This window comes from Dendropsophus ebraccatus, chromosome 2 (genome assembly GCF_027789765.1).
Source record: "Dendropsophus ebraccatus isolate aDenEbr1 chromosome 2, aDenEbr1.pat, whole genome shotgun sequence".
Taxonomy (NCBI): domain Eukaryota; kingdom Metazoa; phylum Chordata; class Amphibia; order Anura; family Hylidae; genus Dendropsophus; species Dendropsophus ebraccatus.
The window spans coordinates 81,159,949-81,181,497 of NC_091455.1; the positions used below are offsets into that span (position 1 = coordinate 81,159,949).

General features: G+C 41.0%; 1 long non-coding RNA gene across 2 annotated transcripts; it reads left to right on the forward strand.

The window, feature by feature from the left end:
* The first annotated feature begins 5,439 nt into the window (after nucleotides 1-5,439).
* Nucleotides 5,440-20,749, forward strand: LOC138784534 (uncharacterized). 2 transcript variants are annotated; one of them, XR_011361870.1, is made up of 4 exons: nucleotides 5,440-5,495; nucleotides 7,550-7,693; nucleotides 19,206-19,379; nucleotides 20,137-20,749. It is a non-coding gene; the product is annotated as an uncharacterized lncRNA (long non-coding RNA). The 2 variants fall into 2 exon arrangements; XR_011361871.1 differs by lacking the exon at nucleotides 5,440-5,495 and adding an exon at nucleotides 5,760-5,827.
* Nucleotides 20,750-21,549: the final 800 nt, after the last annotated feature.

Below are 21,549 nucleotides of genomic sequence, written 5' to 3' on the forward strand. Positions count from 1 at the left end.
AACAACCAGCTAAAATTTACGGATTGGACATCCGTATTGCATCCGTATTTCCGTAAATCCATTTTTACTACTCCAATGCTTTTCAATGCACTTCATCCGTATTTTTTTACGGAAATACGGATGCCAACATGTTACAATCCGTAAACATTTCGTAAGCAATTGATTTCAATGAGAGGATCCGTAAAAAAATCTGGGTCTGCACCGGGTCCATACCGGGTCTGTACTAGGACATGTCCTTTTTTTTCAGGATTGATTTTCATCCATTTCTGCTACTGATAGTGTGAATAGCCCAACAGACATCAAAGTGCACTAACTCGGATCCGTAAATACGGATCCGTAAATTACGGAACGTGTGCATAAGGCCTAAATCTATAATCGATATGGTAACCTGTTAATCAGATACCTATGTTATACCAGACCCCATAATCACATAGAGGTGTGCCAATGGGCTGACATTGAAAAACCTTTCCCTCTGACTATCTCCTTAAGTGCCACCATTGCTATTGACCATGGAATTTACAGTAAAAAGTTAAACAGGTAGGCTGTGTAGTCAGGCCATTTTAGTTGGAGCTATAGTGGCATAGCTGCTGTGTCTGTGCTATTATTCTGATCACAGATGATCCAATCATCTGAAACTCACACAGAAATAATGCATACAGCATCAACGCTTATCTCTGGGCGGTCACGTATATTATTAAGTGTGAACTGAGCAGCGAAGCATACCATGTATGTATATACCACATGGTATATAGTAATACCACATGGCTGTGAAATTTTAAGGGGTTCTGTATTTTGCACATGTTACGATGACAAACTCCTATAATTTCCAGTCTGTTTATATCCTATGGGTGTGATATGTACACAGTTTCATTGGACACAGCTGGTGCATAGACTGACTATACTGATGGCTAGTTATAAACAATAGAAGGCAGCTCAACGCTGTCAAACTATAGTGTACATTGCAAAGTTAAGTTGTCAGTTTTACAAGAATGTTATTGTAAAGGCTGTAGACATGGAATCTGTCATAAGTAACCTCTGAAACTTAGAAGATTTAAAGAAACAGGTTAGTGAGCAGCTGTAACAGCTGAACACCTTGTGAAGTTTAATTTAGTAATCCTAAACATTTCTGTCACTAGGCCACTTGATGTGTCTGCTTCAGGCAGCACCACCTGCCGATCGAACAGGGCGGCAGAGCCTGGTGAGCCTTGCCACCGGTGCCACATCTATCCCTTTTATTTCTAAGCGCTTGTATTGAGGGTTTACAGTTAAATGATGCAGTGTTGTGATTGACCGAGTGCCCGCACTGCCCCATCAACCAACCTTGTAGCCGCAGGCAGCACTTTGTTGGTGAGAAGATTTAGCTTGATTGGTTTTTGGGGGATCATGTTGGGATTACAAAGCCCCATGGTTCCACTACAGCAGGGGTGGGGAAAATTTTCCAGTTGAGGGCCAGTCGGGTATTAATAAAATCATTCAAGGGCCGCATACTGTGTGCGGCAATTAGTAGCGTGGGTTTGCAGCCCAGGGCAAGGCAAAGTATTGTTCCCCTAGTGTCCCTGCTATTGTAGTTAACCCCCAAGTCATGCCCCTTGTAGTCTTGTTAACCCCCAAGTCATGCCCCTTGTAGTCTAGTTAACCCCCCAGTGATGTCCCTGGTAGCCTAGTTAACCCCCCCCAGTGATGTCCCTGGTAGCCTAGTCAACCTCCCAGTCATGTCCCTGGTAGCCTCAACCCCCCCCAGTCATATCCCTAGTAGCCTCAACCCCCCCCCCCCCAGTGATGTTCCTGGTAGCCTAGTTAATCCCCCCCAGTGATGACCCTGGTAGCCTTAACCCCCCCAGTCATGTCCCTGGTAGCCTCAACCCCCCAGTCATGTCCCTGGTAGCCTCAACCCCCCCCCCAGTCATGTCCCTGGTAGCCTCAACCCCCCAGTCATGTCCCTGGTAGCCTAGTTAACCCCCCCCCCCAGTGATTACCCTGGTAGCCTCAACCCCCCCCCCCCCCCAGTCATGTCCCTGGTAGCCTCAACCACCCAGTCATGTACCTGGTAGCCTCAACCTGCCCCCCACCCCCGCAGTCATGTCCCTGGTAGCTTAGTTACCCCCCCAGTCATGTCCCTGGTAACCTAGTTAACCCCCCCCCCCCAGTCATGTCCCTGGTGGCCTAGTTAACCTGCAGTGCCTGTCCCAAATAAAAAAAATAAACATCCCACTCACCTTTCCTCCGCTCCCACGCTGCCCAGGTCCTTTTCTCGCTCCTCTAGCCTGTGCCCGTCTTCTCCTGCAGGCGGCACAATGAAATGACATCATTGCGCTCGGCCCGCAGGAGAAGGAAGACGTGCGCCGCTCTGGTGGGGAAGGGGCCGGCACTCACAGCATCCTCCTGTGTCTGGCAGCCGTCACAGAGACAGGAGAACGCTGTGTATGCAGGGTGGCGCACATCACAGGCGGTGCGGCCCACGGGCCGGAGGTTCCCCACCGCTGCACTATAGTGAAGAAACTTTGGTGCCCCAGAAGAAAAAAAATGTGATGATGTAGGAATAGTAAATTACCCCTAATAAATCTATTTTTATCTAGTGTCCACCTCTAAATTGATCACCTTGAAATTGATCTGGCACTCTGAAGTGGGGTCACTGCAGTGGGCTAGCAGGGAGGAGCGGTGCACTAGCAGATATAGTTCCACCCCCAGTTTACAAAAATGCTTAATTAGCATTTTGATTAAAGTGAATATTTACTAAAAACTGTGCTAAGGATGAAGGTGACAAAATTGCCTTCTTCTTTAGCGTCTCAAGCCCTATGGGAACACAACAGCAGCTTACATTCTTTTTAAGGACTTACGTGTTTGTGTGTGTATACTGTATATATACAGTATATATATATATATATATATATATATATATATATATATATATATATATATATATATATATATATAGATAGATAGATAGTAATAGCCTGCTCACTGCCTGGGAAAAATAAAAATAATGTTTATTTGAACTATATTAGAGTGCTGCAGACAGTGATTCTCTATTTCTAGTAACTGTCCGTTTGGTCACATACGAACACACTGCCTGGCACCACTGACTTCTGAATTTTCTGAGTGCTGCATTTATACTCTACAGACTATATATAATCTTATATTCAGTATTTGACCAGGTAAAAAAATAAAACAAATGACGCTTAACCCGTGCAACTGAATTTTTAATGTATTTGATCAAATTAGGACCCATATATGCTTTACAGAAATGTTGATATATTCATGTAATGGACGTTCCAAATACAGCATGTCCTAAATAGCTATAGACTTGACCTCATGAAAATGTTTTCTGATCTAATTGGGTTTAGAAACCCATGGTAAAGGGGTTATCCAGTGCTACAAAAACATGGCCACTTTCTTTCTGAGACAGCACAACTCTTGTCTCCAGTTCAGGTGCGCTTTGCAATGAGCTCCATTCACTTCAATGAAACTGAACAGCAAAACCCCGCCCAAGCTGGAGACAAGAATGGTGCTGTCTCTGGAAGAAAGTGGCCATGTTTTTGTAGCGCTGGATACCCCCTTTAAGTAATTTCATAGTAGAGTAAAAAAATTTTTTTTTTAGGGGGAAGAAAACTGTACAATTGAAAGGAGGCAATAGTATCCTGGTGAGCTGCCTCCAGTCTGGATACAATGAGATATGGTTGGGCATGAAGGCATACAGGTTATATATAGTGTCCTGCAGCTTATTTTCTCACAGATGTTCCCACTTGATTCTAAACATGTAGGTTCCCAGAGCTGGCTTGCCATTAATGTAAAAATGATGATAAATCTAGAGACAGGGCAGGCCAAAGAAATGTGCAATCTGGAGGAGACATTTCTAGGAAACCCTTGCTGTGTGTGGGAGACCAGTATCCTGCAGAACAATGCTAGTAGGAAGCCGTGCCATTAGTGGCAACACATGTATCTGCTGGGTGTTCTGGACATATCACTGTCAGTGTCCCTCAGTGCCACGGCGCGGCCCCTCTCTGAACCACCCTAAAGGCGCCATGACGTATGAGATACGGGTCATTAAGGGGTTAACAATCCATTCTTCTAGTGATCTGTTTAGACTATTGGAGCTTGTTCTCTGTCTGTGAGTATCCCCATCTAACCACTGCTCCCAAAACCTCTTAACAGTTCAGTTAGAACGTCCTTGATGGTGGGTAATTCCTACTTCTTCCAGTGCAGTGATGTGCTTTCTCTCAAAGTTTACCAACTGGGCAAAATGCTTCTGAGTGTGTTAGAGGCATTTCTTGCAGCTAAAAATCTCTCATCAAGAGATACATTACCCATAAGTAGCCTCTGAGAGATGTGCATGAAGCACTTTCATGCCCCCTTGTGGCAAGACCCAGTGTCTAATAACCTGTAAACATTTACATATCTGCCCAAGACATAGTTGCATGCCGGATTTTGCAGCAATCTGACATTTCTAACTATATTTTTCTATTCGTATGTTGCTATAACTGGAAGCCTAAAATCTCCTATACTGTAATAGAACAGAGGTGGAAACCTGTCCGTAACAAGCACCTACAATCTACACCCGTTGTGCACCGCAGCACCCCTATCTCTTCCTATCTAAAAGCTCCTATACTTCTCATAAGATCAATAAAATTTAACATAACATTTATTTTATTTAGAAACAGGAGGATATCCCAACTTTTATCACCCAAATGCTGCTGAACAAGAGTCATACTAGGCATCACAAATTTCCTGACTTTTAAATGCTGTAAAAACAATTGAGATTTGTTATGTGCTACATAGGAAAAAACGGTGTATTCTGAAGGCATTCTGTATGTTGCTTCATAAATTATCTTCTTGGCAAAAGGTATATTTCTTATAATCCCTTTGTCCTTCTTAGAAGTACACCCACTTTGAGCTTGACAAAAACAAATATATTTTCCATCTTTGTTTAGCATATAGTTTGCAGGATCTTTGGGATACAAATGCCATTTGCTGCTTATGTTTGTCCATGCTTAAGTGAGAGCATAAATGTATGTATGTGTGTACACTGTTTAATGTAAACTTTCTATGTTTCAATTGCATGTTTTTATTTAAAAGCAGAAAAAACACACACGAGCTGCTGTGAAGTTGACTACGATCAGATTTATTTAAAGTAAATATTTTCCAGTCATTTCCTCTGCCTTGACATGAAATAGCAATAAAATTCTCATAATAAGACTCTCTTAACGAGAACAAGTAACCTGATCCGAGATGTCTGGTGAGCGAGCACTAGCGTATAGGGCTATTTAAAATGACCTTACCTTAAGTCACTATTATAATTGATACAATAATGTAACATGAGTGACCATTTATAAAATGGATTCTTGTTTTAAATGAGCATGCTGTAAGATATAATTGCTAGCTTCTCAGTACAGTATTTAATGTATAGGAGTTTCATTATTTTTTCTTTTTTTTTTTACCATAGGTGGCCATTACTTTCCTCTTTTATTGCTGCAGTAGAGAGCTCTTCTCTGTACAAGGTAAAAAAGGAGATGGGGGGATATGCATGTGATTGACTGCAATGTTTAGGCAGTGGGTAACAGAAACAAGTGACATGTACACTAAAGTTTCACACAACCTGATAGCTGTCAGAAATAAAATATTCCAGCTTATCAAACCATCATAAAATAGCATTTTATAGGGGCGAAACCACTCCTGCATGCAATGTCCAATAGTTGTCCAATGTTGCAGCAGCATTGGTAACATCGGAGAGCTATTGATCATACATGCTACAGCTCCCCTCCCCCTCGTCTTGGAAGTTATTACCACAAACGATCAGAGGGAGGAAGTGGAGCACCGAAGAGCAAAAAAGGTAGGACTTTTTCTGCTACCTGGATAGCCCCTTTAAGATGAAGGGGAGATTTATTAATTGTGTATGCCAGAGAAAATCTGCACCTTAAGGCTATGTTCACACTGCGTAAAACTACGGCCGTAGTTCTCGCCGCAGAACTACGGCCGTAGTTTTGTGGGGTGGGATATAGCTTATGTGCAATGGGATCTCGGCCGGAGCGTACACACATCGTATATGCTCCGGCCGGGATCTGTGCGGCGCCGGAAATAACTGACAGGTCAGTTTTTTGCGGCCAGAATTCAGTGAATTCCGGCCGCAGAAAGACCTGTCAGTTCACACAGTGAAGCGAGCGGCTCCGGCCTGCGGTACTTAAAGAGAACCAATCACGGAAGAAATGTAAAATTTTTTTATTTCCTAATTCAATGTAATCATTTATTTAATTAACATTTGTAAATACTTTTATTTATTTTTTTGGCCGCATTTTTGTTTTATTTACTTTCCAATTCACTGTCTCGCGCCGGCTCTTTTCAAAAGAGCCGGCTCGAGACAGGAAGCTCCTGTCATCCACAGCGGCAGCAAGGCCGTCGGCCGCCATCTTGATTACGTCATTAGCGTTCCAGTCGTGGAACGCAAGTAACGTAATAAAGATGGCGGCGGCCGGGCCGAAGAAGAGGAACAGGTATAGTATAAGATACAGACTGCAACAGCAGTCTGTATCTTCATTTTGTCTATTTATGAAGATACAGACTGCCTTTGCAGTCTGTATCTTATACTTTACCTGATCCTCTTGTCCGTTGCAGTCCGATGCCGGGCGCCGCCATCTTGATTACGTCGCTTGCACTCGGTGGAACGCAAGCGAAGTAATCAAGATAGCGGCGCCGGCCTTGCTGCAGCAAACAAGAGGAACAGGTAAAGTATAAGATACAGACTGCAAAGGCAGTCTATATCTTCATAAATGGACTGCCTTTACAGTCTGTAGCTTATACTTTACCTGATCCTCTTGTTCGGTGCTGGAAGGCCGGGCGACGCCATCTTGAATACGTCACTTGCGTTCCAGCGGTGAAACGCAAAGTGACGTCATCAAGATGGCGGCGCCCGGCCTTCGTTCAGCAATCAAGAGAATTGGGTTAAGGGATAAGATACAGACTGCACAGGCAGTCTGTATCTTCATAGATAGGGAGAGATTTCCTTTGATAATAGGGACAGTGATTTTTAGGTGATTGGTCCTCTTTAAGTACCGGCCGAGATGATTCGGCCAGAGACTGGCCGTTCTGTAACCCGGCCGGGGTCACGGAACGGCCAGTCTCATACGTAGTGTGAAAATAGCCTAAGGGGAGATTAGGGGGCTTCCTTCAGTGTCGGACTTATCATGATTTATTCCTGAAAACAGGTGTAAATCATGGAAGAAATGTATACCTGCTCCGGAGCAGGTGTAGAATTCTGTGACCTCCGTATGACAGGCGCAAGTCTCAATGGATTTCGTAAATCTGGTGGGGTTAGAGGGGGCAGGACTTTATTTAAGACCACTCTTGATAAATCTCTCCCAATGGTCACACATTTTTTTTAGTTGTATTTTGTACAAAAATGGCAGATATTTTTGTGGATAAAAAGACTCCCGCCCAAGAAGTAAAAGAACATGTTGACATAATCTTTCAAATGTTCTCTGTCAAAGATTTACAAGGACTTTGTTGTTTTTATTATATTCATTATATCTTTACATGATGATTTTCTTGGATTTTCAAGAGGATCCACAGGAGAAATCCGAGGTAGATTCTGAGATTTCTGCCACCGATATTTAGACTAATATGCTGAAGATCATCATGAGGATTCAGTTCAGCAAATCCCAATTAATGACAAGCTGCCGACTTTCACTTGGAATTCTTATCAGTAAGTGACAAAGGTGTTGTTGTTTTTTTTGTTTTAACGTTCCAGGTTTTAAATCTGCCTGAAAAAATGCACTTGTTAAAACAGCCTATTTCCTGTTGAAATCTTGAGGAGACAGTTTATGTGTGGATTTTCATGTGGATTTCAGGACAAAACCAAAATCACCAAACACACCAAAATGTGCTCATATTCTTATGAGTTATGGCTGCAGAAGGTTGCTTCTGTCAAAGCAGGTAAAACTGCAGATTGTAGCCAATAAAGCCACATTGAATGTCTATTTAGTACTTGAAGTTAAATAGGAAGTCCTGTGAAAATAAAAAATATACTGAAGAGTGTGAATATAATAATACTTACATGGCCATGTGTGATCATGAGTCATTTTCGTCTGGCTTCTTCGTATGTCATGGCCTCAGGTCCTGCTGCTGGAACATCATGGCTCTGCGGCCAATCCATAAACAAGGTATGTGATGTTGCAGGAGCTGCTTTAGGCTGGGGCTGCCAGCTATCATTAAGGCAGCACTACGGGGGCACAAGGATGGGCAGGAATATTTTCTTGCCTGCCTGCCTGCCTGCCTAAAATATTTTATATTCATGAGACTTTTCCTTTAAGTAATATACAGCAAGGGTATAAACATTTATTGTCATAAATGGGCACACAATAAGAGACTCTTATCCAAAGCTTTTATTTGATGTTAAAAAGAAACCAGTCTTATTTCAAATACCAATGATGGGCAGACTTTGATCTTTTAAAATGTCTAATGCCCAAAGCCACCAAAATTACAGCGCTGCTTGTAGTTGCATCTTTGTTTGTTATCCAACAGTTCAGTTCATAGTTCATGGGCTCATATTACACGCATCTTAATTAACCACTTCATAAATGATACTGTGATTATATAACTTAGTCACGAGAAGGCTGTTTTTGACATCGATGAGCCAGTGCTGTATTTCTCCATATTAATTAATGCCATATGAGGATAGAAAAAGACAAAATTAAGTGAATTTGACATATAAATATAAAAAACAGATATGATTTTGATTCCTTAAAGGACAACTCCGGCCAAAACATATTTTTTAATATGTTATTACATAAGAAAAGTTAGACAAATTCCTAATGTACATTAATTATGGGAAATGCACATATGGTGCTATTTCCCTTAATTTAGTAGGGTAAGCAGGCTTCAGATTCCCTAAAAAAACGTGACGTCACGAATCAGGTGTAATGCCTATGGAGTGTACAGCAGGGGGCGCACTATATGTAGAAGTCTATGTAATGTATTGTTTATGCAACTGTATGTAATGTATCACAGGGACACAGGGCATCTCCCTCTCTTACTGTGCTGCCGATGACCAGGCCCACCCCGGGTGAGAGGGAGATAGATGGCACCGAGAAGGGAGGGAGAGAGGTTCCTGTACATCTAACTACCTCCCCCCTCCCTGCTCCGTGTGTGGGACACATACACACGCTTGAAGAGTGCTGGACCTCATCTCATTTGGGGTTCTTCTTGCTGTCTCATACGATCATCTGCAACCGGGCTGTGGTTTCAGTCCGTGCACCTTGACTTGGAACCTGTGTGCACAGACTCATAAGTAGTTACCTGAGAGCAATAGTGGCAATGTGAGACTGGCCAGTCTCCAGAGACATGACTTGCCAGATGGGCATGTATAAGGCAAGGGTTTTTACATGTACCACGTAAATGAATAAGTGTGAAATGAAACATACTGTTTTAGCGGAGTGTCACTTACAGGCACAACAATAGATATTTTCTATATCATTGTCTCCCCTTCTAAGCTGTTGGGAAAAGTGGACATTATTTCTTTAACAGTCACTGGAAATACTAATTTCATAATTTCCAGAAAATACAGCTATAAATGCTTTGGTCGCTGTAAGGTAATAAATCAAAATCATGTTGTACACAGAATGTTTATTGATTACTGTTCAATTTACAAGTGTTTCCCGGGCAGGATAGATCTGTACAGAGAAACTGTCATTGTATCTGGTCCTTCGAGGAGGACTTAAGTACCTGCTGCCTGATCACAAATAATCAAACTGAATGCAATGGTATTTACAGGAGTTGTTGGCTATATAAAATGTTTTAATATTTTCCATCCATTTTACAAATGACATGTCATGGTCAGAAGCGGACACCCACTGATCACTAAAACACAGGCGTAGAAGCAATTGCCTAAATTCTGTGCCCCTTCATTTCTGACCAGCTTTCCTACACTCTTCCCGAAGAGCCATAAAGTCTGCAAGGCATTCTATAGATCAATGTGGTGCATGCTCAGCTTTCCAATGAGAGCCAAGCAGAAACAAACTGGCAGAGCACTTACCAAAACCCTTCTGCTCCTTTGTTTTAGCAATTCAGTGCACTGAAGTGCCATGGCCACACCTACATGACACCTCAAAGTGTCAGAAACTTTTATAGGCGAGTGCAACCTCAGAGAACTACAATAACTTTATGGATAATCTTACTGCTTATAGAGCTACTGCATGTAGCCATGTAAGCAGTTTGGAACACGTTTTCTAGCTGACCGTTCTCCTTTAACTGTTCAGCTTTTGCCTAAATAGTGCTGTACATTAAACAACATTGGGTTATCCAGGCTTTGAAAAACATTGCTGCTTTCTTCCATAAACAGCAACAATCTTGTCTTCAGTTTGGGTGTGGGTTTTGCAGTGCAGTTCCAAGTGACTAGAGCTGAAACGTAAAACCACACACATCCTGAGGACAGGGCTTGTGCTGTTTTTGCAAATGTATTAGCTTAAAGAGTTCCATAACAGTTCCATAACGGATTCCCAAAATGCAGCCAAGTTAAGGGGGAGGAAATTACATGAACTAACAAGGGATCTATTAGCCATTTGTTTAATGATGTTTCTGTAAACCCATGTTGCTGCAGCCAACCACTGCCCTTGGTGGTGGTGTTTATTTATGCAGGATTAAAAGGTTACCAAACAAGATACCTATAGTGGGGAAAATAAGTATTTAATACACTGCCCATTTCACATGTTTTCCCACTTAAAAAGAACAGAGAGGTGTGTAAAAATATCCCTGAGAATCACATTGTATGATTTTTAAATAATTTGAATGAAATAAGTATTTCATCACCTACCAACCAGGAAGAATTCTGTCTCTAACACACCTGGAGGACCTGGTCAATGATCTGAAAAGAGCTGGGACCACAGCTTAAGATTACACTAGTAACACACTACACCATCATGGACTAAAATCCTGCAGGGCACATAAGGTCCCCCTGCTCATGCCAGCACATGTCCAGGCCCATCTGAAGTTCACCAATGACTATCTACATGATCTCCAGAGAAGGCATGGGAGAAGTTCATGTGATGAGATGAGACCAAGGAAACACATTTTGGTATCAACTCCACTCGCCATGTTTTTAGAAAGAAGTATTAGTACAACACCAAGAACACAGTCCCAACTAGAAAGCATGGAGGTGGAAACATTATACTTTGGGATGTTTTTCTGCAAAGGGGACAGGAAGTCTGCACCATATTAATGGATGGATGGAAGGATGGGGTCTTGTATCACAAGATTTTGGCCAACAACCTCATTCCCTCAGTAATAGCATTGAAGATGGTTTGAGTGGCTCTGTAAAAAGCATTTTAAGGTCCTGGAATGGCCTAGCTGGTATCCAGACCTGAGCCCGATAGAAAATCTTTGGAGGGAGCTGAAACTCAATGTTGCTCAGAAATACCTGGAGAAGATTTGTATGGAGTAGTTTTCTGTACCAAATATTAAGTTCTGTTTTTCTATTGTATCAAATATTTATTTCATGCAATAAAATGCTAAATATATATATTTAAAAATCAAATGACGGGATTTTTAGGAATTTGTTTTAATAGATTCTGTCTTTCACAGTTGAGGTGTACCTACAATAAAAACTACAGACCTCTCCATTCTTTGTAGGTGGGAAAACTTGCAAAACAGGCAGTGTATCAAATACTTATTTTCCCCACTGTATAATGCTCTAAGAAATAGATTTCCCTTTATTTGGTCAATATGCAACACTAGTGCAAAATACATTTAGTGAGTGGAAGGTATGTTGATGAAAGTGGTTTGATAAAGGTTTAACTTGTTACATACCGTGGTTCAACCATGAGTGTGGCATATAACAAATATGTAAATCTCTTTTATTTTATCAACAGCCTGGCAACACGATCATCAGGTGTCTTTCTGAAGGTCCAGTTGCCTGCAATCCTTGTACCAGTGCATAGCTATACTGGAGGCACAGCTGTATACATCGCCTGATAGCATAATGTTGACAGGTATACACTACCTGGTATAGATCAAAGGATTGCTGATGAAAAAAAAAGTAATAACACCTTACCCTTTTTTAAAAAAAATAAAACATAGAATTCTAAAACTATATACATAGTTGGTGTCGCCACTATCTTACCAACCAAAACTATAAAACTATATTATTATTAATCCTCCATGGTGAGTTCTGTAAAATTAAAGTTAAAGGGGGAATTTATCAAGACCAATGTACTCGTACGCTGGTCTTAAATTAGGTCCCGACACCTTTCCCTGGGTGAATTCACTAAGAAGCGCACACCTCTCATTGAATCCGGCCAACCGTGAGCCCGACCCAGCTTCCAGCAGGTGTAGATTTCTGTCGTGATTTACGCCTGTGAGATGATTTACGCAACACCCATAGAGAATGATGGAGCGCTGGACTCTCCTGTCATTCTCTATGGGTGTTGCACTCATCTCTCAGCGCGCGCGCCGGGCTGCAGCAGCTGAGATCTCCGTCACCTGACCAGATCCAGAAGCGGGACCCGGCGGGATTAGGTGAGTATAGGGTGCTCTAACGGGGGGTCGGGAGCCTGTCACCCCGGCACGGGGGGTGACAGGTTCCCTTTAACGCCCCCTCGCCATCGAGCAACTGGGGAATATGGCCTGCGTACGCCAGCGAGAAGGAGCAAATCTGGCGTACGCCTCTGCCGTAACATTGGTAAATTTCCCCCAAGATGTTAGAATGCCATTATTGTCACTCCTAAAGAATGGAAAAGAGACAATTAAAAAGTCATATGTACCTGCATATGATAATCCATAATTTATATAGCGCCAACTTATTCTGAAGAACTTGACATGGCTTGTGATTTCTCATATCAGTTCCTGTCTGCATTCGACAGACAATTCCCCCAAATTTACCATATCTGTTTTGGAAAGTGGGACGAAACCAGAATATTCGGAAGATGTAACTCCAGGACCCCAACACTGAAAGACAACAGTGTCAATGTGTCACAGTTTTTCCACAGAGAAAAGAGTGTTATTTATCTATTTTTACATAAAAATAGTTTCTGTTGAGCCAACAAGCCCTCATATAACTATGTTGACGGGGGGGGGGGGGGGGGGGTGACTTAGCTCTTAGAGTGCAGTGATGAGAAAAGAAATGAAAACTGTTTGCAATAAGTCCAAATTGGATTGATCACTAAGGGGTTAATATAGTGTTTGTTGTGTACGTATCATACATATTAAATCTCTCCTTAAAAGCATATTGTTGATTGTCTTTATATTGTGGTTGATCACGTTTACCCACTTATCAATCAGTATATTTACTACATTTTTATTATGATAGGATGCTCCTAGGACCATTACAATGAGTTCAGCTTGTGTACAGTTTGTGTATCTTAACTTTATCTGGCTACATTGTGATGTGGTAATGGGCTGTGTGGGGCTGTATGATCATGTAAATTGCTGTAATTGCACAATGTCTTGTGTCAGTATTGGGCAACAACCTTATTATGACTTGTTGGGGGAGGCTATTCTGAATCCAGCTCACTAATAAGTACATAAACGATGCTAACTCAGTGTATACCAGAGATCCTCTGCCTTGGAGGCTAGTGCATGGCTTCACTCCCACTAACACTCTTCTATTTATGAGCTTAATGTCTGGCTAAATTTATAGAAGCTTCAATTAAAAGATATGAAACTTCTCAAGATCACAAAGCCTGTATATTTACTGTGCCCTTGTTCCTCTTGATGACAGTCTACTTTCCCTCTATACTTGTAACAAGGCAATGTATGACTTGATGAAATGAAGTTCAAGAGCAGGTAATTTCCACAGGATCTGCTAACAATCATATATTTACAGGGCCTGAAAACCAGTTGTTTAGATGGTTTTTCTTTCTATTTGAAACTAGAACAGCAAAACCTTAGTTATCTTGTAGAGATTTCCTGTACTTTGGGGTGAGAGCGTTAAGGAGGATTTATCATGCAGCCCAGGCTGCGCAGACAGCAAATAGTCGCATAGTTTTTGCAAACTGTGTTGCACCAAAAATATGCAAATATTTACTCTTTGTCACCCTTATCAGAGAGGTGGAGAGAGGGTGGAGCAGTGGGTGTGGTCGAATTCAGATGGGACACGATCGCAGCATGCGTTATATTTACTAAATCTACGCCAGTTCTGCACTGGTGTGCAGCGTTGATGTACCATTTGCCTCCTTGTTTCCCTCTCAAGTGTTTTTTCAGACTACACTTACCAAGCTAAGTCCGATAAGGGTAATAAGTGATACAGTTCAGTGACACAGAACTTCCATCCACTCACTTACACTGCAGAATCTCAATGTATTCCTATGAGAATACCTACAGAATGATAAGGAGGACAGAGCTTGGTGGGGAGTGGAAGGATTGACAAAAGGGAATTGATAGATAGTGCTATATCCCTGTAGGTGACAGTCTTTAGCAGAGAGGAAAGTGACTTCCTCTCTACACTATATACTCTGTACTGCACATCACATGACATGGTTACCCATAATGAGAGGGTCCAAAATGTATGGATGCAGCAAAGCTAGGATGAGCCAAATTAGTCTGCTGGAATATTACTTATATATTTGCAAAACTAATTAGCATATTTACAGGTATACTTCATATTCCATTTTCTTAAAAAAACAAACTTCTTTGACGATAATCAGATCTTGAGGTGCTTGATCGATTGGCCATCATCTGTAGAGGAATACAGCTGCAAAATAATGCATTGTATAGCTTACGTTCAAATCAAGGGCCGTTGCTGTAATGAAAAACGGACGTGTCAACCTTTACTTTTGTGCATGTTCCATTGCGGGTTATTCAGTGTTACAAAAACATGGCCACTTTCTTCAAGAGGCAACATGTCTCTTTTCTCATTGTCTTGCTTCACTTCAATGGAAGTGGGTTGCAAAACCCTACCCAAACTGAAGACAAGTGCCGTACTGTATCTGGAAGAAAGTAGCCATGTTTTTCTAATGCTGGATAACCTCTATAATTTCTCACAATTCATGACATGCTATCGTTAATTGCTTGCATAACCCTTGACACGCTGCACTTCTCATCACAACTGCTTGATAACCATATATAGACCCCTATAGCATAAACATCTCCTATAACTTCTCTATTGAAGTCAAAGGGGCACGTGTATCATTGAGTTTGCGCTAATATTTTGGCTAATACTAGGTTTTTGTACATGGCGTAAAAATCAGTGCAATATTTATAAAGGCATTTGCTCTTCCTTTGAACAGTTTGCACCGGCTGCACTTTTTTTTTTTTTTTTTCATTTTATTATGCCCAGAAGGGTGTGGTTTCATATGAGCTACTTTGTTAGTAAGATTTATCATGTGCTATTTTCAGTTTTTGAGCAAAAAATTGTACCACAGTGCACCACTCTTACCTTAGCATAGTTATTTTAGCTAAGGCTGGGTTCACACTGCGTTTTTCCTATCCGTTCCGTTCTTAACTGGTTACTTTTAAAGGACAAAAAAACGCATCCGTTTCGATCAGTTGTTTTTTTTTTTATAATGGAAGTCAATGGAAAATGGATCCAAATAGGTGTCAACCAATTGTATCTGTTTTATGCATGTTTTTCCAGAAAACGTATACGTTAAACAGATAGGAAAAACGCAGTGTGAACCCAGCTTAAGCTGTTTTACGGGAAAAAAATTGTGCAAAAAAATGTGTGCAAGATTTGTTAAGGCACATGTGTCTAATGATATTTTTGCACAGACCGTAAAAACTATCACCTGCTATAAAAAACATTTCGCAGATAAAACATCTGCCCTAAACTCTTCAATTAATTTGCAACAAATCTGCAGCATATCCGCTATTTGTAAACATACCCTAAGATAGCATTTGACAGCAGTTTTTGCTAAACCAGCCTCTTTATGTAATCCTTGTACAATGAAGCTGGTGACATGTTAGCATAATATGTATTATATGCACTTTAGAGGTGATAAAACCGAAACAATGAAAGGCCCTAGGCAGCAGACCTATTTATATGTACTAAGAACACATACAGTGGTTATATACAAAGGATATAGCATTTATTATTTATACACTAGTTACAATGAGCAAAATATGGACAAGTTGAGAAAAGCTTAAAAGGGTATTCCGCTGAAATTAAACTTTTAATATGTTGCTGCCCTGGAAAAGAACATAAACAGAATATTTTTGGCTCCCTCAGGGTCCTCCTATGTAATTTTGGGTCCCTGGCTGAACGATTCTGCCCCCATTCCTGAGACATACATGTCTCAGCAGTGAGCGCACACTCAGCCAATCACTGGCGCTTTCCCATCTCAGTCAATGATTGGCTGAGCAGGCTGTTACCGCCGAGACAAGTACGTCTGAGAGGTAGAGGCGGGATTGTTCAACTTAGGACCCGAAGATGAAGTAGGACGCAACCGGGAGAGCACGAAAAGATAAAAATGTCCTGTTTGCTATGTTCTCCGCCAGGGCAGCAAGATATTAAAAGTAAAATTTTAATAGAATACCCCTTTAAAAAATAAGGAAACATTTACATATTATATTTATGTCCCCACAACTTCTCTGTGCATCCCATTTTATTTGTGAATTGTACCAATTTATGCCTTATTATCAGGGCTGTGGAGTCGGTAAGCCGCAGCTCCGACTCATCATCCGACTCCTGAATTTTATGAGGACCGACTCAGACTCCTGCTCCTTCATAAATGGCCATTCAGATACCAGGGGAGTTATTTATCACACTGGCTCAGCAGCTTCTCCCTAATGTCCTACATGATCCTGGGGTTATTTCTGAGGGAATGAGGAAAGATATAAAGCAGCTTCTCCTGTGTGTGTGCAGTGGATGCAGCCAGTCTCCAGCCTCCATGTCCTGAACTACTCAGAACTAGACTAGATGGAGCTAGCTTTTATCTAAATATTAACCACACACACAGAAACACTGCTAACAATGCCAGATACCTGTAATATAGAGGGGTCACTGTGGGTGTGGGGGCACGCCATAGCACACACACAGCCTGCTGCAGCCATAGCATACACACCTGCTGCTGCAGCCATAGCACACACAGCCTGCTGCAGCCATTGCACACACACACACACAAACAAACACACACACACACACACACACACAGCCTGCTGCAGTCATAGCACACACACACACAGCCTGCTGCAGCCATAGCGTGCGCGCACACACACACACACACACACACACACACACACACACACAGCTGCAGCCATAGAACACTGAAGAAAAACACCACATTGAGGACAGAGGTTACTGCTACACTACTTATGTCTTCTCCTCCTCCTGATCTATATTACACAGGATATCTTCATATTACACTGCTGCTCATATACAATCATCCACCATCCAGGGAGAGAACAGCACAGATCTCCCCCCACACAATGGACTCTTCCAGCTCAGAAACAAACTGCCAAATAGTGACCGACAACTTTTCCTCAACCACCCTTATCAAATAGGGCCAGTGTCCTATTACTGATATATTCCCCGACCACCCTTATCTAAAAGGGGCAGTGACCCATTAGACTGTTGTTCATCATATATATTGATAAGCAAAAATTATAAAATTCATATCAAAACTCAATTCTTAATTGTTCTAGGATTTTTTTAAGGCTACGTTTACACTACGTATATTTCAGTCAGTATATGTATATTTCAGTCAGTATTGCAACCAAAACCAGGAGTGGATTGAAAACACAGAAAGGATCTGTTCACACAATGTTGAAATTGAGTGGATGGCCGCCATTTAATGGCAAATATTTGCTGTTATTTTAGAACAACGGCCGTTATATTGAAATAATGGCAGTCATTTACTGTTATATGGCGGCCATCCACTCAATTTCAACATTGTGTGAACAGGTCCTTTCTGTGTTTTTAATCCACTCCTGGCTTTGGTTGCAATACTGACTGAAATATACTGACTGAAATATACGTAGTGTGAACGCAGCCTAAAGCTGGAGTCGGTACATTTTTTTCCGACTCCAGCCAAAACTAACTCCGACTCCACGACTCCGACTCCACAGCCCTGCTTATTATATGCATTAAATAGATTATAGTTGCTGCGTAATTCCGTTTACTTGTTCTTTCCTACACATATTGTCAGCATGGTGGGTCAGTGTCTTGCATTGTTACCTAGCAATGGAAGCTGCATTCTGTATAGCGAATTGCACAAAAAGCAGGCTTTGTAAGAACGTTTCACATACTAGTAACTTTTGTCTTATTCATGTATGGTTCATGTACCACATGTTGATTTCTAGGCACTCTACTGATATTTTTGTGACTTGTAAGCTGAAAACATGTGTATATGTCACATTTGCTTTTCAGGAAAATAATCACATGGCAAATGCTGGTATGTAACTCTAAATATAATGGAGAGTGGATATTATTCTACAATGTAAAATTGACTCCAAAAAAACATGGCCAGAACTGTGGATCATAAAAAACAGATTCAGCTCCTGTCAACAAATTTCAGCGCGTAAGTGTGGAATATATATAATGCAACTGACATATGCTGGAGCCACGTCTAACTGCATGCTAAAGCCACGGAGAAAGAGCCATATTCTGCCTGGACCCAATAAATTCTTCAACTCCCAATTAGCTGAAGGAGTTAAACACTGAGCAGGTACAGATCCTGTGGCAATTACAAATCTCCCTGAAATAAAAGCCAGAAACAGGAAGCCAAAAAAACAGGTCCCTAAGGCAGGCATCTGTCTTAAATGATATCATTTGTCAAATTTCCAGCATCTTGTGGTTGCAAACACAAAAAGAAGTTCTGTGCTGTACTAAGGACATTACATTCTCATTAGCCAGAATGTTCCTGAAGTACATAACACAGGATTTTCATTTAATAGGAAGCAGCTAAAACGCATTCTGCTTTGTTGTAGACAATACAAATATTGAGGGAAATGGTTGTATATAGAACAAGTGCTGCCTTGTCCACCCAGTCCCCTGAATGGCTAGCAGCCACGTTGTACATTTTATCCATCATTGGAATACATGCAGTGTTCATTTCATGCAGCATCTTATGCTTTTATTCCACGTCCTACTTCTTTGCAGCTCCCATTGCTGACGCCCCACCTGCACACATAATCATATCAGACGCTATAGGCTTGTGTGCAAACAAACATCGAAGGCATTGTTTCCACGTTTAAATGAACGATTTAGCATTTTCCTGAAAAGCAAATAACACCCAAATGTTTTTTTTTTCTTGCTCCTTATTGTTAATACACCTCTTGATTAATTGCAGCAATTCATCAGGTTATGGGCAAGTGCAACATGAAAGACGGAGCCACAATGCAAGTGGCCTGTGAGTGACCCCTGTCCTGGGTGAGAGAAGAGGTCACACAATACAGAACAGTTTATCCATTAAGGTTGGTAGACCATCAGGACTGTACTGAAGCCAATGCCTTGAAAACACAAAGTAAGAGCTATAGCCATGGGACGAAATCTAGTAACAGGCTACCATAGACTGCTTTGCATCAGAAATAAATGACCATCTTGTCCATCACCTCCAAGCGTCACCATGTCAGTCAACCTCAGGGTGATTTGATGAATACGCTCATCTTTATTGTTTGCACAGAAATTGCTTAAAGGCACATATTTTGCCATTCTGTGAAGCTCACCTCCCGATACAATTGTAGCTGGAGGGATTTACCAGTTAAATGTTAGTCTTTTATCTTTATTACAGGCCCATTAAAATGAAAGGACCCATGACTTAGTTCAGTTCACAGGAAGCAATTTAAGTGGCAATATACATAGGGATAAAGTCTTTACAAAGTATTCCACTGTACCGATTTGCATAGTGAACAGCTAAATGTTTAAGACATGCTTGGTGTTACCATGGAATAATGGTCCTCTATTTCATTGCATGTTGATTTTATTGCCATTCTATGTGTAAGGGAAGTATACGAGGACTTTTACAAATAACCAATATAAATAGGAGTGTTAAAATTCTCACCTTTATATGGGTTATCATGCACAAATAATTTACACGTTGTGTTTGTGGAATAATAATTTTACCTGCGTTTATAGGTAGAAAAATAGTGGGCGCCCCTGAACAGTATCTAACAGATGCAGTATATTACATCTGACCTATCTACTTGTGAAAATGTGACTAACATGTATGATCTGAGCTGTTGTTGAACTCTCACGTTTCCCTTTCTTCCTTTTCTTGGCAGGCAACCTCTACTACTGCTAGCACTTTACTAGGCTGAAAATATATCACAAGTTACTCCACAAGAAAAAGTTAACCCTATAGTGCTGCAGCGAAGCTCCTGACATCAGTTAGAAGGTTTATAGTTTTTGATACATATTCATCAAGATAAAAGAATGATAGTGAATTTCATTCACATTATACTGTTAAATCTGATAATCCATTCAGGATCCTTGGAGAGCTGAGTGCTCAGTCCAATATGGGGTCATGGTGCTGGTTTTCAGGGAGTCGCCTATACAGTATACCCATCAATTGCAAAAGAATGTTACTGTGTCCACAGATATTTTCTGCTACAGATCTAGAAATGTTATTAAAAAGAATAAAACATATAGCATATGATAGTTTACAAACGTGTTTCTGAGGACAGCTGCCTTCTTCCTCAGATTTGTACACAGTAATGGGATAGAAGCATATACATTTTAAAACTTTGGCGGGATAATGAACGGCCTCAGAAGTAAGAACAAAAAACCCTGTATATATAGATGTCATTCTGTGATGCAGAAAAAGGACAAAAGGTATATATAAAGTCAATCACGCAATAAAAACTGTAATCCATGCGTGAAAGAGAATTGTCTATAGCTTTTTCAGAAATAAAACAAGATACAATAAAATTATATACTGTGATACTTTGTGAGTCTTGTGTCTAATAAATCTGATAAGAAATGAAACTGTTTGTCTCCATTCAGTGAGGCTACAGTTCCTTCTAAAGGCTCTAAAAGGATAAACTGCGCTTTGATTTTTGGCTTATGAAAAAATTTGGATTATTTTCAGGATCAGTCTTTTTATCGCTAAGGTCAGATAATGATGGATTTTATGGTTTACTTTACGATGGAAATTATTTATTTTTGTCAATATAGCCATATGATGGCTTGTTTTTATGCAGGATGAGGTTTTTTTTCATGGTAACATTTATTGTGCTAAATAATGTAAAATACATAAAATTAAAAAAGTGTAGTGGAATAAAAACAAAAACTGCAACAGACTTTTACAGATTTTAATTTAGTTCACAGTGTGGTCTAAATGACAAATTGTATTCTGCATGTGTCTATTGTTACAGTGATGGCAAATTTATTTAGTTTTTGTTTTACTATCTTTACCTTTTAACAACTTTTAACACATCATTTAACCCCTTCCCGCACAAGGACATTACTACATCCTCGCACGGGTGGGGGAGTTCAGAGCAAGGCCGCGCGGCAACCCTGCTCTGAACCGCCACAGTCCCGGGTGCGGCATGGAGCGGGCTATTAGCGGGCACGGTCCGATCGCCGAGCCCGCTAATTAAGTCTTCAGATGCAGCTGTCAAAGTTGACAGCTGCATCTGAATACTTACTGCAGCCTTATCCCTGGTGTCTAGTGGGGAGATCGTCTGGTGCCAGCC